We start from the raw sequence: 19,329 nt of genomic DNA on the forward strand, positions 1-19,329 counted from the left end.
ACCGTGCATTGAATTCTTAAGGTTTGGTTACCTTGTCGTTATATTCCACTCTATGGATTAAAGCAGACTATGTTTCTGCTCGGTTTCGAACCGAGGACCTTTTGCGTGTAAAGCAAACGTGATAACCACTACACTACAGAAACGTGGACAATTCCTGCGTACGTCGTCAAACTGGCGCTGGTTTAAAACAGACCACGCAAGCATTGTCTGACTTTGGCAAGAAACTTGCCAGTCACAAATTTGAAGGTGCAATGCGTCAGGGGAATGCGACAGTCACTAAAAGAACATAGTACGTGACATAATAGAGGCTGAATTTGACAATCCCAAAAAGCTTTCAATCAGGCCGATACGCAGTGCAGCTACGTTTTACACCGATGGCATCTGCTCTGGTTGACGCCAAAACCTGAAAACTGTTTCTGCTCGGTCTCGAACCGAGGACCCTTCGCGTGTTAGGCGAACGTGATAACCAATACGCTACAGAAACTCTGAATTTCGCATAAATTTGCCAGTCACAAATTTTAAGGTGTTTCAGGGCAAGATTTTTCAGTTAAGAAATCTCAAACACTCATCTTAGTCTGGGACTAGTCTTAAGCCTTGTCTACGAAACCGTGCATTGAATGCTTAAAGGTTTGGTTACCTTGTCATTATATTCCACTCTATGGCATAAAGCAGACTATGTTTCTGCTCGGTTTCGAACCGAGGACCTTTTGCGTGTAAAGCAAACGTGATAACCACTACACTTCAGAAACTCTGAATTTCGCATAAATTTGCCAGTAACTAATTTTAAGGTGTTTCAGGGCAAGATTTTTCAGTTAAGGAATCTCAAACAATCATCTTAGTCTGGGACTAGTCTTAAGCCTTGTCTACGAAACCGTGCATTGAATGCTTAAAGGTTTGGTTACCTTGTCATTATATTCCACTCTATGGCTTAAAGCAGACTATGTTTCTGCTCGGTTTCGACTAGGGACCTTTCACGTCAGGAGAATGCGACAGTCACTAAAAGAACATAGTACGTGACATAATAGAGGCTGAATTTCGACAGTCTACAAAACCGTGCATTGAATGCTTAAAGGTTTGGTTACCTTGTCATTATATTCCACTCTATGGCTTAAAGCAGACTATGTTTCTGCTCGGTTTCGAACCGAGGACCTTTTGCGTGTGAAGCAAACGTGATAACCACTACACTACAGAAACGTGGACAATTCCTGCGTACGTCGTCAACCTGGCGCTGGTTTAAAACAGACCACGCAAGTATTGAATGACTTTGGCAAGAAACTTGCCAGTCACAAATTTGAAGGTATTCCAGGTCAAGTTTATTCAGGTAAGACATCTCGAACATTCATCTTAGTATGGGACTAGTCTTATGCCTTGTCTACGAAACCGTGCATTGAATGCTTAAAGGTTTGGTTACCTTGTCATTATATTCCACTCTATGGCTTAAAGCAGACTATGTTTCTGCTCGGTTTCGACTAGGGACCTTTCACGTCAGGAGAATGCGACAGTCACTAAAAGAACATAGTACGTGACATAATAGAGGCTGAATTTCGACAGTCTACAAAACCGTGCATTGAATGCTTAAAGGTTTGGTTACCTTATCGTTATATTCCACTCTATGGCTTAAAGCAGACTATGTTTCTGCTCGGTTTCGACTAGGGACCTTTCACGTCAGGAGAATGCGACAGTCACTAAAAGAACATAGCTTGTAACATAATAGAGGCTGAATTTCGGCAGTCTATAAAAACCGTGCATTGAATGCTTAAAGGTTTGGTTACCTTGTCATTATATTCCACTCTATGGCTTAAAACAGACTATGTTTCTGCTCGGTTTCGAACCGAGGACCTTTCGCGTGTGAGGCGAACGTGATAACCACTACACTAAAGAAACTCTGAATTTGGCAAGAAACTTGCCAGTCACAAATTTGAAGGTGTTCCAGGTCAAGTTTATTCAGGTGAGACATCTCGAACATTCATTTCAGTATGGGACTAGTCTTAAGCCTTGTCTACAAAACAGTGCATTGAATGCTTAAGGTTTGGTTACCTTGTCGTTATATTCCACTCTATGGCTTAAAGCAGACTATGTTTCTGCTCGGTTTCGAACCGAGGACCTTTTGCGTGTAAAGCAAACGTGATAACCACTACACTACAGAAACGTGGACAAGTCCTGCGTACGTCGTCAATCTGGCGCTGGTTTAAAACAGACCACGCAAGCATTGTCTGACTTTGGCAAGAAACTTGCCAGTCACAAATTTGAAGGTATTCCAGGTCAAGTTTATTCAGGTAAGACATCTCGAACATTCATCTTAGTCTGGGACTAGTCTTAAACCTTGTTTACGAAACCGTGCATTGAATGCTTAAAGGTTTGGTTACCTTGTCATTATATTCCACTCTATGGCTTAAAGCAGACTATGTTTCTGCTCGGTTTCGAACCGAGGACCTTTTGCGTGTAAAGCAAACGTGATAACCACTACAAAACAGAAACGTGGACAATTCCTGCGTACGTCGTCAACCTGGCGCTGGTTTAAAACAGACCACGCAACTATTGTCTGACTTTGGCAAGAAACTTGCCAGTCACAAATTTGAAGGTATTCAAGGTCAAGATTTTTCAGTTAAGAAATCTCAAACACTCATCTTAGTCTGGGACTAGTCTTAAGCCTTGTCTACGAAACCGTGCATTGAATGCTTAAAGGTTTGGTTACCTTGTCATTATATTCCACTCTATGGCATAAAGCAGACTATGTTTCTGCTCGGTTTCGAACCGAGGACCTTTTGCGTGTAAAGCAAACGTGATAACCACTACACTTCAGAAACTCTGAATTTCGCATAAATTTGCCAGTAACAAATTTTAAGGTGTTTCAGGGCAAGATTTTTCAGTTAAGGAATCTCAAACAATCATCTTAGTCTGGGACTAGTCTTAAGCCTTGTCTACGAAACCGTGCATTGAATGCTTAAAGGTTTGGTTACCTTGTCATTATATTCCACTCTATGGCTTAAAGCAGACTATGTTTCTGCTCGGTTTCGACTAGGGACCTTTCACGTCAGGAGAATGCGACAGTCACTAAAAGAACATAGTACGTGACATAATAGAGGCTGAATTTCGACAGTCTACAAAACCGTGCATTGAATGCTTAAAGGTTTGGTTACCTTGTCATTATATTCCACTCTATGGCTTAAAGCAGACTATGTTTCTGCTCGGTTTCGAACCGAGGACCTTTTGCGTGTGAAGCAAACGTGATAACCACTACACTACAGAAACGTGGACAATTCCTGCGTACGTCGTCAACCTGGCGCTGGTTTAAAACAGACCACGCAAGTATTGAATGACTTTGGCAAGAAACATGCCAGTCACAAATTTGAAGGTATTCCAGGTCAAGTTTATTCAGGTAAGACATCTCGAACATTCATCTTAGTATGGGACTAGTCTTATGCCTTGTCTACGAAACCGTGCATTGAATGCTTAAAGGTTTGGTTACCTTGTCATTATATTCCACTCTATGGCTTAAAGCAGACTATGTTTCTGCTCGGTTTCGACTAGGGACCTTTCACGTCAGGAGAATGCGACAGTCACTAAAAGAACATAGTACGTGACATAATAGAGGCTGAATTTCGACAGTCTATAAAAACCGTGCATTGAATGCTTAAGGTTTGGTTACCTTGTCGTTATATTCCACTCTATGGCTTAAAGCAGACTATGTTTCTGCTCGGTTTCGACTAGGGACCTTTCACGTCAGGAGAATGCGACAGTCACTAAAAGAACATAGCTTGTAACATAATAGAGGCTGATTTTCGGCAGTCTATAAAAACCGTGCATTGAATGCTTAAAGGTTTGGTTACCTTGTCATTATATTCCACTCTATGGCTTAAAACAGAATATGTTTCTGCTCGGTTTCGATCCGAGGACCTTTCGCGTGTGAGGCGAACGTGATAACCACTACACTACAGAAACTCTGAATTTGGCAAGAAACTTGCCAGTCACAAATTTGAAGGTGTTCCAGGTCAAGTTTATTCAGGTGAGACATCTCGAACATTCATTTCAGTATGGGACTAGTCTTAAGCCTTGTCTACAAAACAGTGCATTGAATGCTTAAGGTTTGGTTACCTTGTCGTTATATTCCACTCTATGGCTTAAAGCAGACTATGTTTCTGCTCGGTTTCGAACCGAGGACCTTTTGCGTGTGAAGCAAACGTGATAACCACTACACTACAGAAACGTGGACAATTCCTGCGTACGTCGTCAACCTGGCGCTGGTTTAAAACAGACCACGCAAGCATTGTCTGACTTTGGCAAGAAACTTGCCAGTCACAAATTTGAAGGTATTCCAGGTCAAGTTTATTCAGGTAAGACATCTCGAACATTCATCTTAGTCTGGGACTAGTCTTAAGCCTTGTCTACGAAACCGTGCATTGAATGCTTAAAGGTTTGGTTACCTTGTCATTATATTCCACTCTATGGCTTAAAGCAGACTATGTTTCTGCTCGGTTTCGAACCGAGGACCTTTTGCGTGTAAAGCAAACGTGATAACCACTACAAAACAGAAACGTGGACAATTCCTGCGTACGTCGTCAACCTGGCGCTGGTTTAAAACAGACCACGCAACTATTGTCTGACTTTGGCAAGAAACTTGCCAGTCACAAATTTGAAGGTATTCAAGGTCAAGTTTATTCAGGTAAGACATCTCGAACATTCATCTTAGTCTGGAACTAGTCTTAAGCCTTGTCTACAAAACTGGGCATTGAATGCTTAAAGTTTTGTTTAGCTTGTAATTACGTTTAACCATATGACTTAAAGAAGGCGATTATTCTGCTCGGTTTCGACTAGGGACCTTTCACGTCAGGAGAATGCGACAGTCATTAAAAGAACATAGTACGTGACATAATAGAGGCTGAATTTGACAATCCCAAAAAGCTTTCAATCAGGCCGATACGCAGTGCAGCTACGTTTTACACCGATGGCATTTGCTCTGGTTGACGCCAAAACCTGAAAACTGTTTCTGCTCGGTCTCGAACCGAGGACCCTTCGCGTGTTAGGCGAACGTGATAACCAATACGCTACAGAAACTCTGAAATTCGCATAAATTTGCCAGTCACAAATTTTAAGGTGTTTCAGGGCAAGATTTTTCAGTTAAGAAATCTCAAACACTCATCTTAGTCTGGGACTAGTCTTAAGCCTTGTCTACGAAACCGTGCATTGAATGCTTGAAGGTTTGGTTACCTTGTCATTATATTCCACTCTATGGCATAAAGCAGACTATGTTTCTGCTCGGTTTCGAACCGAGGACCTTTTGCGTGTAAAGCAAACGTGATAACCACTACACTTCAGAAACTCTGAATTTCGCATAAATTTGCCAGTAACAAATTTTAAGGTGTTTCAGGGCAAGATTTTTCAGTTAAGGAATCTCACACAATCATCTTAGTCTGGGACTAGTCTTAAGCCTTGTCTACGAAACCGTGCATTGAATGCTTAAAGGTTTGGTTACCTTGTCATTATATTCCACTCTATGGCTTAAAGCAGACTATGTTTCTGCTCGGTTTCGACTAGGGACCTTTCACGTCAGGAGAATGCGACAGTCACTAAAAGAACATAGTACGTGACATAATAGAGGCTGAATTTCGACAGTCTACAAAACCGTGCATTGAATGCTTAAAGGTTTGGTTACCTTGTCATTATATTCCACTCTATGGCTTAAAGCAGACTATGTTTCTGCTCGGTTTCGAACCGAGGACCTTTTGCGTGTGAAGCAAACGTGATAACCACTACACTACAGAAACGTGGACAATTCCTGCGTACGTCGTCAACCTGGCGCTGGTTTAAAACAGACCACGCAAGTATTGAATGACTTTGGCAAGAAACATGCCAGTCACAAATTTGAAGGTATTCCAGGTCAAGTTTATTCAGGTAAGACATCTCGAACATTCATCTTAGTATGGGACTAGTCTTATGCCTTGTCTACGAAACCGTGCATTGAATGCTTAAAGGTTTGGTTACCTTGTCATTATATTCCACTCTATGGCTTAAAGCAGACTATGTTTCTGCTCGGTTTCGACTAGGGACCTTTCACGTCAGGAGAATGCGACAGTCACTAAAAGAACATAGTACGTGACATAATAGAGGCTGAATTTCGACAGTCTATAAAAACCGTGCATTGAATTCTTAAGGTTTGGTTACCTTGTCGTTATATTCCACTCTATGGATTAAAGCAGACTATGTTTCTGCTCGGTTTCGAACCGAGGACCTTTTGCGTGTAAAGCAAACGTGATAACCACTACACTACAGAAACGTGGACAATTCCTGCGTACGTCGTCAAACTGGCGCTGGTTTAAAACAGACCACGCAAGCATTGTCTGACTTTGGCAAGAAACTTGCCAGTCACAAATTTGAAGGTGCAATGCGTCAGGGGAATGCGACAGTCACTAAAAGAACATAGTACGTGACATAATAGAGGCTGAATTTGACAATCCCAAAAAGCTTTCAATCAGGCCGATACGCAGTGCAGCTACGTTTTACACCGATGGCATCTGCTCTGGTTGACGCCAAAACCTGAAAACTGTTTCTGCTCGGTCTCGAACCGAGGACCCTTCGCGTGTTAGGCGAACGTGATAACCAATACGCTACAGAAACTCTGAATTTCGCATAAATTTGCCAGTCACAAATTTTAAGGTGTTTCAGGGCAAGATTTTTCAGTTAAGAAATCTCAAACACTCATCTTAGTCTGGGACTAGTCTTAAGCCTTTTCTACGAAACCGTGCATTGAATGCTTAAAGGTTTGGTTACCTTGTCATTATATTCCACTCTATGGCATAAAGCAGACTATGTTTCTGCTCGGTTTCGAACCGAGGACCTTTTGCGTGTAAAGCAAACGTGATAACCACTACACTTCAGAAACTCTGAATTTCGCATAAATTTGCCAGTAACAAATTTTAAGGTGTTTCAGGGCAAGATTTTTCAGTTAAGGAATCTCAAACAATCATCTTAGTCTGGGACTAGTCTTAAGCCTTGTCTACGAAACCGTGCATTGAATGCTTAAAGGTTTGGTTACCTTGTCATTATATTCCACTCTATGGCTTAAAGCAGACTATGTTTCTGCTCGGTTTCGACTAGGGACCTTTCACGTCAGGAGAATGCGACAGTCACTAAAAGAACATAGTACGTGACATAATAGAGGCTGAATTTCGACAGTCTACAAAACCGTGCATTGAATGCTTAAAGGTTTGGTTACCTTGTCATTATATTCCACTCTATGGCTTAAAGCAGACTATGTTTCTGCTCGGTTTCGAACCGAGGACCTTTTGCGTGTGAAGCAAACGTGATAACCACTACACTACAGAAACGTGGACAATTCCTGCGTACGTCGTCAACCTGCCGCTGGTTTAAAACAGACCACGCAAGTATTGAATGACTTTGGCAAGAAACTTGCCAGTCACAAATTTGAAGGTATTCCAGGTCAAGTTTATTCAGGTAAGACATCTCGAACATTCATCTTAGTATGGGACTAGTCTTATGCCTTGTCTACGAAACCGTGCATTGAATGCTTAAAGGTTTGGTTACCTTGTCATTATATTCCACTCTATGGCTTAAAGCAGACTATGTTTCTGCTCGGTTTCGACTAGGGACCTTTCACGTCAGGAGAATGCGACAGTCACTAAAAGAACATAGTACGTGACATAATAGAGGCTGAATTTCGACAGTCTACAAAACCGTGCATTGAATGCTTAAAGGTTTGGTTACCTTATCGTTATATTCCACTCTATGGCTTAAAGCAGACTATGTTTCTGCTCGGTTTCGACTAGGGACCTTTCACGTCAGGAGAATGCGACAGTCACTAAAAGAACATAGCTTGTAACATAATAGAGGCTGAATTTCGGCAGTCTATAAAAACCGTGCATTGAATGCTTAAAGGTTTGGTTACCTTGTCATTATATTCCACTCTATGGCTTAAAACAGACTATGTTTCTGCTCGGTTTCGAACCGAGGACCTTTCGCGTGTGAGGCGAACGTGATAACCACTACACTAAAGAAACTCTGAATTTGGCAAGAAACTTGCCAGTCACAAATTTGAAGGTGTTCCAGGTCAAGTTTATTCAGGTGAGACATCTCGAACATTCATTTCAGTATGGGACTAGTCTTAAGCCTTGTCTACAAAACAGTGCATTGAATGCTTAAGGTTTGGTTACCTTGTCGTTATATTCCACTCTATGGCTTAAAGCAGACTATGTTTCTGCTCGGTTTCGAACCGAGGACCTTTTGCGTGTAAAGCAAACGTGATAACCACTACACTACAGAAACGTGGACAAGTCCTGCGTACGTCGTCAATCTGGCGCTGGTTTAAAACAGACCACGCAAGCATTGTCTGACTTTGGCAAGAAACTTGCCAGTCACAAATTTGAAGGTATTCCAGGTCAAGTTTATTCAGGTAAGACATCTCGAACATTCATCTTAGTCTGGGACTAGTCTTAAACCTTGTTTACGAAACCGTGCATTGAATGCTTAAAGGTTTGGTTACCTTGTCATTATATTCCACTCTATGGCTTAAAGCAGACTATGTTTCTGCTCGGTTTCGAACCGAGGACCTTTTGCGTGTAAAGCAAACGTGATAACCACTACAAAACAGAAACGTGGACAATTCCTGCGTACGTCGTCAACCTGGCGCTGGTTTAAAACAGACCACGCAACTATTGTCTGACTTTGGCAAGAAACTTGCCAGTCACAAATTTGAAGGTATTCAAGGTCAAGTTTATTCAGGTAAGACATCTCGAACATTCATCTTAGTCTGGAACTAGTCTTAAGCCTTGTCTACAAAACTGGGCATTGAATGCTTAAAGTTTTGTTTAGCTTGTAATTACGTTTAACCATATGACTTAAAGAAGGCGATTATTCTGCTCGGTTTCGACTAGGGACCTTTCACGTCAGGAGAATGCGACAGTCATTAAAAGAACATAGTACGTGACATAATAGAGGCTGAATTTGACAATCCCAAAAAGCTTTCAATCAGGCCGATACGCAGTGCAGCTACGTTTTACACCGATGGCATTTGCTCTGGTTGACGCCAAAACCTGAAAACTGTTTCTGCTCGGTCTCGAACCGAGGACCTTTTGCGTGTAAAGCAAACGTGATAACCACTACACTTCAGAAACTCTGAATTTCGCATAAATTTGCCAGTAACAAATTTTAAGGTGTTTCAGGGCAAGATTTTTCAGTTAAGGAATCTCAAACAATCATCTTAGTCTGGGACTAGTCTTAAGCCTTGTCTACGAAACCGTGCATTGAATGCTTAAAGGTTTGGTTACCTTGTCATTATATTCCACTCTATGGCTTAAAGCAGACTATGTTTCTGCTCGGTTTCGACTAGGGACCTTTCACGTCAGGAGAATGCGACAGTCACTAAAAGAACATAGTACGTGACATAATAGAGGCTGAATTTCGACAGTCTACAAAACCGTGCATTGAATGCTTAAAGGTTTGGTTACCTTGTCATTATATTCCACTCTATGGCTTAAAGCAGACTATGTTTCTGCTCGGTTTCGAACCGAGGACCTTTTGCGTGTGAAGCAAACGTGATAACCACTACACTACAGAAACGTGGACAATTCCTGCGTACGTCGTCAACCTGGCGCTGGTTTAAAACAGACCACGCAAGTATTGAATGACTTTGGCAAGAAACATGCCAGTCAAAAATTTGAAGGTATTCCAGGTCAAGTTTATTCAGGTAAGACATCTCGAACATTCATCTTAGTATGGGACTAGTCTTATGCCTTGTCTACGAAACCGTGCATTGAATGCTTAAAGGTTTGGTTACCTTGTCATTATATTCCACTCTATGGCTTAAAGCAGACTATGTTTCTGCTCGGTTTCGACTAGGGACCTTTCACGTCAGGAGAATGCGACAGTCACTAAAAGAACATAGTACGTGACATAATAGAGGCTGAATTTCGACAGTCTATAAAAACCGTGCATTGAATTCTTAAGGTTTGGTTACCTTGTCGTTATATTCCACTCTATGGATTAAAGCAGACTATGTTTCTGCTCGGTTTCGAACCGAGGACCTTTTGCGTGTAAAGCAAACGTGATAACCACTACACTACAGAAACGTGGACAATTCCTGCGTACGTCGTCAAACTGGCGCTGGTTTAAAACAGACCACGCAAGCATTGTCTGACTTTGGCAAGAAACTTGCCAGTCACAAATTTGAAGGTGCAATGCGTCAGGGGAATGCGACAGTCACTAAAAGAACATAGTACGTGACATAATAGAGGCTGAATTTGACAATCCCAAAAAGCTTTCAATCAGGCCGATACGCAGTGCAGCTACGTTTTACACCGATGGCATCTGCTCTGGTTGACGCCAAAACCTGAAAACTGTTTCTGCTCGGTCTCGAACCGAGGACCCTTCGCGTGTTAGGCGAACGTGATAACCAATACGCTACAGAAACTCTGAATTTCGCATAAATTTGCCAGTCACAAATTTTAAGGTGTTTCAGGGCAAGATTTTTCAGTTAAGAAATCTCAAACACTCATCTTAGTCTGGGACTAGTCTTAAGCCTTGTCTACGAAACCGTGCATTGAATGCTTAAAGGTTTGGTTACCTTGTCATTATATTCCACTCTATGGCATAAAGCAGACTATGTTTCTGCTCGGTTTCGAACCGAGGACCTTTTGCGTGTAAAGCAAACGTGATAACCACTACACTTCAGAAACTCTGAATTTCGCATAAATTTGCCAGTAACAAATTTTAAGGTGTTTCAGGGCAAGATTTTTCAGTTAAGGAATCTCAAACAATCATCTTAGTCTGGGACTAGTCTTAAGCCTTGTCTACGAAACCGTGCATTGAATGCTTAAAGGTTTGGTTACCTTGTCATTATATTCCACTCTATGGCTTAAAGCAGACTATGTTTCTGCTCGGTTTCGACTAGGGACCTTTCACGTCAGGAGAATGCGACAGTCACTAAAAGAACATAGTACGTGACATAATAGAGGCTGAATTTCGACAGTCTACAAAACCGTGCATTGAATGCTTAAAGGTTTGGTTACCTTGTCATTATATTCCACTCTATGGCTTAAAGCAGACTATGTTTCTGCTCGGTTTCGAACCGAGGACCTTTTGCGTGTGAAGCAAACGTGATAACCACTACACTACAGAAACGTGGACAATTCCTGCGTACGTCGTCAACCTGGCGCTGGTTTAAAACAGACCACGCAAGTATTGAATGACTTTGGCAAGAAACTTGCCAGTCACAAATTTGAAGGTATTCCAGGTCAAGTTTATTCAGGTAAGACATCTCGAACATTCATCTTAGTATGGGACTAGTCTTATGCCTTGTCTACGAAACCGTGCATTGAATGCTTAAAGGTTTGGTTACCTTGTCATTATATTCCACTCTATGGCTTAAAGCAGACTATGTTTCTGCTCGGTTTCGACTAGGGACCTTTCACGTCAGGAGAATGCGACAGTCACTAAAAGAACATAGTACGTGACATAATAGAGGCTGAATTTCGACAGTCTACAAAACCGTGCATTGAATGCTTAAAGGTTTGGTTACCTTATCGTTATATTCCACTCTATGGCTTAAAGCAGACTATGTTTCTGCTCGGTTTCGACTAGGGACCTTTCACATCAGGAGAATGCGACAGTCACTAAAAGAACATAGCTTGTAACATAATAGAGGCTGAATTTCGGCAGTCTATAAAAACCGTGCATTGAATGCTTAAAGGTTTGGTTACCTTGTCATTATATTCCACTCTATGGCTTAAAACAGACTATGTTTCTGCTTGGTTTCGAACCGAGGACCTTTCGCGTGTGAGGCGAACGTGATAACCACTACACTAAAGAAACTCTGAATTTGGCAAGAAACTTGCCAGTCACAAATTTGAAGGTGTTCCAGGTCAAGTTTATTCAGGTGAGACATCTCGAACATTCATTTCAGTATGGGACTAGTCTTAAGCCTTGTCTACAAAACAGTGCATTGAATGCTTAAGGTTTGGTTACCTTGTCGTTATATTCCACTCTATGGCTTAAAGCAGACTATGTTTCTGCTCGGTTTCGAACCGAGGACCTTTTGCGTGTAAAGCAAACGTGATAACCACTACAAAACAGAAACGTGGACAATTCCTGCGTACGTCGTCAACTTGGCGCTGGTTTAAAACAGACCACGCAACTATTGTCTGACTTTGGCAAGAAACTTGCCAGTCACAAATTTGAAGGTATTCAAGGTCAAGTTTATTCAGGTAAGACATCTCGAACATTCATCTTAGTCTGGAACTAGTCTTAAGCCTTGTCTACAAAACTGGGCATTGAATGCTTAAAGTTTTGTTTAGCTTGTAATTACGTTTAACCATATGACTTAAAGAAGGCGATTATTCTGCTCGGTTTCGACTAGGGACCTTTCACGTCAGGAGAATGCGACAGTCATTAAAAGAACATAGTACGTGACATAATAGAGGCTGAATTTGACAATCCCAAAAAGCTTTCAATCAGGCCGATACGCAGTGCAGCTACGTTTTACACCGATGGCATTTGCTCTGGTTGACGCCAAAACCTGAAAACTGTTTCTGCTCGGTCTCGAACCGAGGACCTTTTGCGTGTAAAGCAAACGTGATAACCACTACACTTCAGAAACTCTGAATTTCGCATAAATTTGCCAGTAACAAATTTTAAGGTGTTTCAGGGCAAGATTTTTCAGTTAAGGAATCTCAAACAATCATCTTAGTCTGGGACTAGTCTTAAGCCTTGTCTACGAAACCGTGCATTGAATGCTTAAAGGTTTGGTTACCTTGTCATTATATTCCACTCTATGGCTTAAAGCAGACTATGTTTCTGCTCGGTTTCGACTAGGGACCTTTCACGTCAGGAGAATGCGACAGTCACTAAAAGAACATAGTACGTGACATAATAGAGGCTGAATTTCGACAGTCTACAAAACCGTGCATTGAATGCTTAAAGGTTTGGTTACCTTGTCATTATATTCCACTCTATGGCTTAAAGCAGACTATGTTTCTGCTCGGTTTCGAACCGAGGACCTTTTGCGTGTGAAGCAAACGTGATAACCACTACACTACAGAAACGTGGACAATTCCTGCGTACGTCGTCAACCTGGCGCTGGTTTAAAACAGACCACGCAAGTATTGAATGACTTTGGCAAGAAACATGCCAGTCACAAATTTGAAGGTATTCCAGGTCAAGTTTATTCAGGTAAGACATCTCGAACATTCATCTTAGTATGGGACTAGTCTTATGCCTTGTCTACGAAACCGTGCATTGAATGCTTAAAGGTTTGGTTACCTTGTCATTATATTCCACTCTATGGCTTAAAGCAGACTATGTTTCTGCTCGGTTTCGACTAGGGACCTTTCACGTCAGGAGAATGCGACAGTCACTAAAAGAACATAGTACGTGACATAATAGAGGCTGAATTTCGACAGTCTATAAAAACCGTGCATTGAATGCTTAAGGTTTGGTTACCTTGTCGTTATATTCCACTCTATGGATTAAAGCAGACTATGTTTCTGCTCGGTTTCGAACCGAGGACCCTTTGCGTGTAAAGCAAACGTGATAACCACTACACTTCAGAAACTCTGAATTTCGCATAAATTTGCCAGTAACAAATTTTAAGGTGTTTCAGGGCAAGATTTTTCAGTTAAGGAATCTCAAACAATCATCTTAGTCTGGGACTAGTCTTAAGCCTTGTCTACGAAACCGTGCATTGAATGCTTAAAGGTTTGGTTACCTTGTCATTATATTCCACTCTATGGCTTAAAGCAGACTATGTTTCTGCTCGGTTTCGACTAGGGACCTTTCACGTCAGGAGAATGCGACAGTCACTAAAAGAACATAGTACGTGACATAATAGAGGCTGAATTTCGACAGTCTACAAAACCGTGCATTGAATGCTTAAAGGTTTGGTTACCTTGTCATTATATTCCACTCTATGGCTTAAAGCAGACTATGTTTCTGCTCGGTTTCGAACCGAGGACCTTTTGCGTGTGAAGCAAACGTGATAACCACTACACTACAGAAACGTGGACAATTCCTGCGTACGTCGTCAACCTGGCGCTGGTTTAAAACAGACCACGCAAGTATTGAATGACTTTGGCAAGAAACTTGCCAGTCACAAATTTGAAGGTATTCCAGGTCAAGTTTATTCAGGTAAGACATCTCGAACATTCATCTTAGTATGGGACTAGTCTTATGCCTTGTCTACGAAACCGTGCATTGAATGCTTAAAGGTTTGGTTACCTTGTCATTATATTCCACTCTATGGCTTAAAGCAGACTATGTTTCTGCTCGGTTTCGACTAGGGACCTTTCACGTCAGGAGAATGCGACAGTCACTAAAAGAACATAGTACGTGACATAATAGAGGCTGAATTTCGACAGTCTACAAAACCGTGCATTGAATGCTTAAAGGTTTGGTTACCTTATCGTTATATTCCACTCTATGGCTTAAAGCAGACTATGTTTCTGCTCGGTTTCGACTAGGGACCTTTCACGTCAGGAGAATGCGACAGTCACTAAAAGAACATAGCTTGTAACATAATAGAGGCTGAATTTCGGCAGTCTATAAAAACCGTGCATTGAATGCTTAAAGGTTTGGTTACCTTGTCATTATATTCCACTCTATGGCTTAAAACAGACTATGTTTCTGCTCGGTTTCGAACCGAGGACCTTTCGCGTGTGAGGCGAACGTGATAACCACTACACTAAAGAAACTCTGAATTTGGCAAGAAACTTGCCAGTCACAAATTTGAAGGTGTTCCAGGTCAAGTTTATTCAGGTGAGACATCTCGAACATTCATTTCAGTATGGGACTAGTCTTAAGCCTTGTCTACAAAACAGTGCATTGAATGCTTAAGGTTTGGTTACCTTGTCGTTATATTCCACTCTATGGCTTAAAGCAGACTATGTTTCTGCTCGGTTTCGAACCGAGGACCTTTTGCGTGTAAAGCAAACGTGATAACCACTACACTACAGAAACGTGGACAAGTCCTGCGTACGTCGTCAATCTGGCGCTGGTTTAAAACAGACCACGCAAGCATTGTCTGACTTTGGCAAGAAACTTGCCAGTCACAAATTTGAAGGTATTCCAGGTCAAGTTTATTCAGGTAAGACATCTCGAACATTCATCTTAGTCTGGGACTAGTCTTAAACCTTGTTTACGAAACCGTGCATTGAATGCTTAAAGGTTTGGTTACCTTGTCATTATATTCCACTCTATGGCTTAAAGCAGACTATGTTTCTGCTCGGTTTCGAACCGAGGACCTTTTGCGTGTAAAGCAAACGTGATAACCACTACAAAACAGAAACGTGGACAATTCCTGCGTACGTCGTCAACCTGGCGCTGGTTTAAAACAGACCACGCAACTATTGTCTGACTTTGGCAAGAAACTTGCCAGTCACAAATTTGAAGGTATTCAAGGTCAAGTTTATTCAGGTAAGACATCTCGAACATTCATCTTAGTCTGGAACTAGTCTTAAGCCTTGTCTACAAAACTGGGCATTGAATGCTTAAAGTTTTGTTTAGCTTGTAATTACGTTTAACCATATGACTTAAAGAAGGCGATTATTCTGCTCGGTTTCGACTAGGGACCTTTCACGTCAGGAGAATGCGACAGTCATTAAAAGAACATAGTACGTGACATAATAGAGGCTGAATTTGACAATCCCAAAAAGCTTTCAATCAGGCCGATACGCAGTGCAGCTACGTTTTACACCGATGGCATTTGCTCTGGTTGACGCCAAAACCTGAAAACTGTTTCTGCTCGGTCTCGAACCGAGGACCTTTTGCGTGTAAAGCAAACGTGATAACCACTACACTTCAGAAACTCTGAATTTCGCATAAATTTGCCAGTAACAAATTTTAAGGTGTTTCAGGGCAAGATTTTTCAGTTAAGGAATCTCAAACAATCATCTTAGTCTGGGACTAGTCTTAAGCCTTGTCTACGAAACCGTGCATTGAATGCTTAAAGGTTTGGTTACCTTGTCATTATATTCCACTCTATGGCTTAAAGCAGACTATGTTTCTGCTCGGTTTCGACTAGGGACCTTTCACGTCAGGAGAATGCGACAGTCACTAAAAGAACATAGTACGTGACATAATAGAGGCTGAATTTCGACAGTCTACAAAACCGTGCATTGAATGCTTAAAGGTTTGGTTACCTTGTCATTATATTCCACTCTATGGCTTAAAGCAGACTATGTTTCTGCTCGGTTTCGAACTGAGGACCTTTTGCGTGTGAAGCAAACGTGATAACCACTACACTACAGAAACGTGGACAATTCCTGCGTACGTCGTCAACCTGGCGCTGGTTTAAAACAGACCACGCAAGTATTGAATGACTTTGGCAAGAAACATGCCAGTCAAAAATTTGAAGGTATTCCAGGTCAAGTTTATTCAGGTAAGACATCTCGAACATTCATCTTAGTATGGGACTAGTCTTATGCCTTGTCTACGAAACCGTGCATTGAATGCTTAAAGGTTTGGTTACCTTGTCATTATATTCCACTCTATGGCTTAAAGCAGACTATGTTTCTGCTCGGTTTCGACTAGGGACCTTTCACGTCAGGAGAATGCGACAGTCACTAAAAGAACATAGTACGTGACATAATAGAGGCTGAATTTCGACAGTCTATAAAAACCATGCATTGAATTCTTAAGGTTTGGTTACCTTGTCGTTATATTCCACTCTATGGATTAAAGCAGACTATGTTTCTGCTCGGTTTCGAACCGAGGACCTTTTGCGTGTAAAGCAAACGTGATAACCACTACACTACAGAAACGTGGACAATTCCTGCGTACGTCGTCAAACTGGCGCTGGTTTAAAACAGACCACGCAAGCATTGTCTGACTTTGGCAAGAAACTTGCCAGTCACAAATTTGAAGGTGCAATGCGTCAGGGGAATGCGACAGTCACTAAAAGAACATAGTACGTGACATAATAGAGGCTGAATTTGACAATCCCAAAAAGCTTTCAATCAGGCCGATACGCAGTGCAGCTACGTTTTACACCGATGGCATCTGCTCTGGTTGACGCCAAAACCTGAAAACTGTTTCTGGGACCCTTCGCGTGTTAGGCGAACGTGATAACCAATACGCTACAGAAACTCTGAATTTCGCATAAATTTGCCAGTCACAAATTTTAAGGTGTTTCAGGGCAAGATTTTTCAGTTAAGAAATCTCAAACACTCATCTTAGTCTGGGACTAGTCTTAAGCCTTGTCTACGAAACCGTGCATTGAATGCTTAAAGGTTTGGTTACCTTGTCATTATATTCCACTCTATGGCATAAAGCAGACTATGTTTCTGCTCGGTTTCGAACCGAGGACCTTTTGCGTGTAAAGCAAACGTGATAACCACTACACTTCAGAAACTCTGAATTTCGCATAAATTTGCCAGTAACAAATTTTAAGGTGTTTCAGGGCAAGATTTTTCAGTTAAGGAATCTCAAACAATCATCTTAGTCTGGGACTAGTCTTAAGCCTTGTCTACGAAACCGTGCATTGAATGCTTAAAGGTTTGGTTACCTTGTCATTATATTCCACTCTATGGCTTAAAGCAGACTATGTTTCTGCTCGGTTTCGACTAGGGACCTTTCACGTCAGGAGAATGCGACAGTCACTAAAAGAACATAGTACGTGACATAATAGAGGCTGAATTTCGACAGTCTACAAAACCGTGCATTGAATGCTTAAAGGTTTGGTTACCTTGTCATTATATTCCACTCTATGGCTTAAAGCAGACTATGTTTCTGCTCGGTTTCGAACCGAGGACCTTTTGCGTGTGAAGCAAACGTGATAACCACTACACTACAGAAACGTGGACAATTCCTGCGTACGTCGTCAACCTGGCGCTGGTTTAAAACAGACCACGCAAGTATTGAATGACTTTGGCAAGAAACTTGCCAGTCACAAATTTGAAGGTATTCCAGGTCAAGTTTATTCAGGTAAGACATCTCGAACATTCATCTTAGTATGGGACTAGTCTTATGCCTTGTCTACGAAACCGTGCATTGAATGCTTAAAGGTTTGGTTACCTTGTCATTATATTCCACTCTATGGCTTAAAGCAGACTATGTTTCTGCTCGGTTTCGACTAGGGACCTTTCACGTCAGGAGAATGCGACAGTCACTAAAAGAACATAGTACGTGACATAATAGAGGCTGAATTTCGACAGTCTACAAAACCGTGCATTGAATGCTTAAAGGTTTGGTTACCTTATCGTTATATTCCACTCTATGGCTTAAAGCAGACTATGTTTCTGCTCGGTTTCGACTAGGGACCTTTCACGTCAGGAGAATGCGACAGTCACTAAAAGAACATAGCTTGTAACATAATAGAGGCTGAATTTCGGCAGTCTATAAAAACCGTGCATTGAATGCTTAAAGGTTTGGTTACCTTGTCATTATATTCCACTCTATGGCTTAAAACAGACTATGTTTCTGCTTGGTTTCGAACCGAGGACCTTTCGCGTGTGAGGCGAACGTGATAACCACTACACTAAAGAAACTCTGAATTTGGCAAGAAACTTGCCAGTCACAAATTTGAAGGTGTTCCAGGTCAAGTTTATTCAGGTGAGACATCTCGAACATTCATTTCAGTATGGGACTAGTCTTAAGCCTTGTCTACAAAACAGTGCATTGAATGCTTAAGGTTTGGTTACCTTGTCGTTATATTCCACTCTATGGCTTAAAGCAGACTATGTTTCTGCTCGGTTTCGAACCGAGGACCTTTTGCGTGTAAAGCAAACGTGATAACCACTACACTACAGAAATGTGGACAAGTCCTGCGTACGTCGTCAATCTGGCGCTGGTTTAAAACAGACCACGCAAGCATTGTCTGACTTTGGCAAGAAACTTGCCAGTCACAAATTTGAAGGTATTCCAGGTCAAGTTTATTCAGGTAAGACATCTCGAACATTCATCTTAGTCTGGGACTAGTCTTAAACCTTGTTTACGAAACCGTGCATTGAATGCTTAAAGGTTTGGTTACCTTGTCATTATATTCCACTCTATGGCTTAAAGCAGACTATGTTTCTGCTCGGTTTCGAACCGAGGACCTTTTGCGTGTAAAGCAAACGTGATAACCACTACAAAACAGAAACGTGGACAATTCCTGCGTACGTCGTCAACCTGGCGCTGGTTTAAAACAGACCACGCAACTATTGTCTGACTTTGGCAAGAAACTTGCCAGTCACAAATTTGAAGGTATTCAAGGTCAAGTTTATTCAGGTAAGACATCTCGAACATTCATCTTAGTCTGGAACTAGTCTTAAGCCTTGTCTACAAAACTGGGCATTGAATGCTTAAAGTTTTGTTTAGCTTGTAATTACGTTTAACCATATGACTTAA

At 41.5% G+C, this 19,329-nt stretch overlaps 17 non-coding genes across 17 annotated transcripts; all 17 read right to left on the bottom strand.

Moving 5' to 3' along the window:
* Positions 1–70: 70 nt before the first annotated feature.
* On the bottom strand, positions 71–143 carry trnav-uac (transfer RNA valine (anticodon UAC)). Its single transcript has one exon. It is a non-coding gene; the product is annotated as a tRNA-Val (tRNA).
* Positions 144–1,121: 978 nt separating this feature from the next.
* trnav-cac (transfer RNA valine (anticodon CAC)) lies at positions 1,122–1,194 on the bottom strand. The gene has a single exon. It is a non-coding gene; the product is annotated as a tRNA-Val (tRNA).
* An 882-nt stretch (positions 1,195–2,076) lies between these two features.
* Positions 2,077–2,149, bottom strand: trnav-uac (transfer RNA valine (anticodon UAC)). The gene has a single exon. It is a non-coding gene; the product is annotated as a tRNA-Val (tRNA).
* Positions 2,150–3,179: 1,030 nt separating this feature from the next.
* trnav-cac (transfer RNA valine (anticodon CAC)) lies at positions 3,180–3,252 on the bottom strand. The gene has a single exon. It is a non-coding gene; the product is annotated as a tRNA-Val (tRNA).
* Positions 3,253–4,134: 882 nt separating this feature from the next.
* trnav-cac (transfer RNA valine (anticodon CAC)) lies at positions 4,135–4,207 on the bottom strand. The gene has a single exon. It is a non-coding gene; the product is annotated as a tRNA-Val (tRNA).
* Positions 4,208–5,692: 1,485 nt separating this feature from the next.
* trnav-cac (transfer RNA valine (anticodon CAC)) lies at positions 5,693–5,765 on the bottom strand. The gene has a single exon. It is a non-coding gene; the product is annotated as a tRNA-Val (tRNA).
* A 436-nt stretch (positions 5,766–6,201) lies between these two features.
* On the bottom strand, positions 6,202–6,274 carry trnav-uac (transfer RNA valine (anticodon UAC)). The gene has a single exon. It is a non-coding gene; the product is annotated as a tRNA-Val (tRNA).
* Positions 6,275–7,252: 978 nt separating this feature from the next.
* trnav-cac (transfer RNA valine (anticodon CAC)) lies at positions 7,253–7,325 on the bottom strand. The gene has a single exon. It is a non-coding gene; the product is annotated as a tRNA-Val (tRNA).
* Positions 7,326–8,207: 882 nt separating this feature from the next.
* Positions 8,208–8,280, bottom strand: trnav-uac (transfer RNA valine (anticodon UAC)). Its single transcript has one exon. It is a non-coding gene; the product is annotated as a tRNA-Val (tRNA).
* A 1,220-nt stretch (positions 8,281–9,500) lies between these two features.
* trnav-cac (transfer RNA valine (anticodon CAC)) lies at positions 9,501–9,573 on the bottom strand. Its single transcript has one exon. It is a non-coding gene; the product is annotated as a tRNA-Val (tRNA).
* Positions 9,574–10,009: 436 nt separating this feature from the next.
* trnav-uac (transfer RNA valine (anticodon UAC)) lies at positions 10,010–10,082 on the bottom strand. Its single transcript has one exon. It is a non-coding gene; the product is annotated as a tRNA-Val (tRNA).
* Positions 10,083–11,060: 978 nt separating this feature from the next.
* trnav-cac (transfer RNA valine (anticodon CAC)) lies at positions 11,061–11,133 on the bottom strand. The gene has a single exon. It is a non-coding gene; the product is annotated as a tRNA-Val (tRNA).
* A 1,846-nt stretch (positions 11,134–12,979) lies between these two features.
* On the bottom strand, positions 12,980–13,052 carry trnav-cac (transfer RNA valine (anticodon CAC)). The gene has a single exon. It is a non-coding gene; the product is annotated as a tRNA-Val (tRNA).
* Positions 13,053–13,933: 881 nt separating this feature from the next.
* trnav-cac (transfer RNA valine (anticodon CAC)) lies at positions 13,934–14,006 on the bottom strand. Its single transcript has one exon. It is a non-coding gene; the product is annotated as a tRNA-Val (tRNA).
* An 882-nt stretch (positions 14,007–14,888) lies between these two features.
* On the bottom strand, positions 14,889–14,961 carry trnav-uac (transfer RNA valine (anticodon UAC)). Its single transcript has one exon. It is a non-coding gene; the product is annotated as a tRNA-Val (tRNA).
* A 1,729-nt stretch (positions 14,962–16,690) lies between these two features.
* trnav-uac (transfer RNA valine (anticodon UAC)) lies at positions 16,691–16,763 on the bottom strand. The gene has a single exon. It is a non-coding gene; the product is annotated as a tRNA-Val (tRNA).
* Positions 16,764–17,725: 962 nt separating this feature from the next.
* On the bottom strand, positions 17,726–17,798 carry trnav-cac (transfer RNA valine (anticodon CAC)). The gene has a single exon. It is a non-coding gene; the product is annotated as a tRNA-Val (tRNA).
* Between the last annotated feature and the right edge of the window lie 1,531 nt (positions 17,799–19,329).

The sequence above is a fragment of the Triplophysa dalaica genome, chromosome 5, assembly GCF_015846415.1.
Source record: "Triplophysa dalaica isolate WHDGS20190420 chromosome 5, ASM1584641v1, whole genome shotgun sequence".
Classification (NCBI taxonomy): domain Eukaryota; kingdom Metazoa; phylum Chordata; class Actinopteri; order Cypriniformes; family Nemacheilidae; genus Triplophysa; species Triplophysa dalaica.